This window comes from Pteropus alecto, unplaced genomic scaffold, assembly GCF_000325575.1.
Source record: "Pteropus alecto unplaced genomic scaffold, ASM32557v1 scaffold98, whole genome shotgun sequence".
In the NCBI taxonomy this organism is placed as follows: Eukaryota; Metazoa; Chordata; class Mammalia; order Chiroptera; family Pteropodidae; genus Pteropus; species Pteropus alecto.
In genome coordinates, this window is record NW_006443570.1 from 18,052,486 (window position 1) to 18,053,084 (window position 599).

General features: G+C 48.4%; 1 protein-coding gene across 2 annotated transcripts in view; it reads right to left on the reverse strand.

The window, feature by feature from the left end:
* The window catches only part of ADAP2 (ArfGAP with dual PH domains 2), a 34,177-nt gene that overhangs the window by 24,322 nt on the left and 9,256 nt on the right, over positions 1 to 599 (reverse strand). The gene's annotated exons all lie outside the window — the stretch shown is intronic.

Sequence of the window (599 nt, forward strand, 5' to 3'; positions counted from 1 at the left end):
GGGGCGGGGGACAGGGAGGCCTAGCCCAGGAGCAGCTCCAAAGGAACCAATGAGAGAGCCCAGCAGGGTCAGAGGGCATAGGGCTGTTTACCAAACAGGCTGAAAGATGATTCATTTCCGCTGCTTTAGATGAAAAAAAAAGAACATAAATAAATCTCCCAAGAGAAAGATGGGAAAGGCATCTAAGGTATTAAGGCTAGGGAGGGGGGATGTAGGGGGACAAATGACAGTTGAAGTTCACCATTTCTCTGCTGCCCAATGCCATTGCAAAACTGTGACATTGGGGGTGGTTCTGGGGCACCCCGGTCCTCCCAGTTCTGTGCACTTCTGCCCACCCGAGCTATTCTCCTCTGGCACCTCGAGTCTCACCATCCCCTCCCTGGAAGTCCCACAAAAGGAAAATATAGCATCTCCTTTACTGTGAGGAGGCAGATTGAGAGCTTTCTTTAGTTTACCCTTTTCCCATCCTTATTTCTGGAAGTTTCCACTTAACAGAATTCTAAAACTTAAGGTGGAATTACAGCCATCAAGAGCAAAATGAAAGGAAGGAAGGAAGGAAGGAAGGAAGGAAGGAAGGAAGGAAGGAAGGAAGGAAGGAA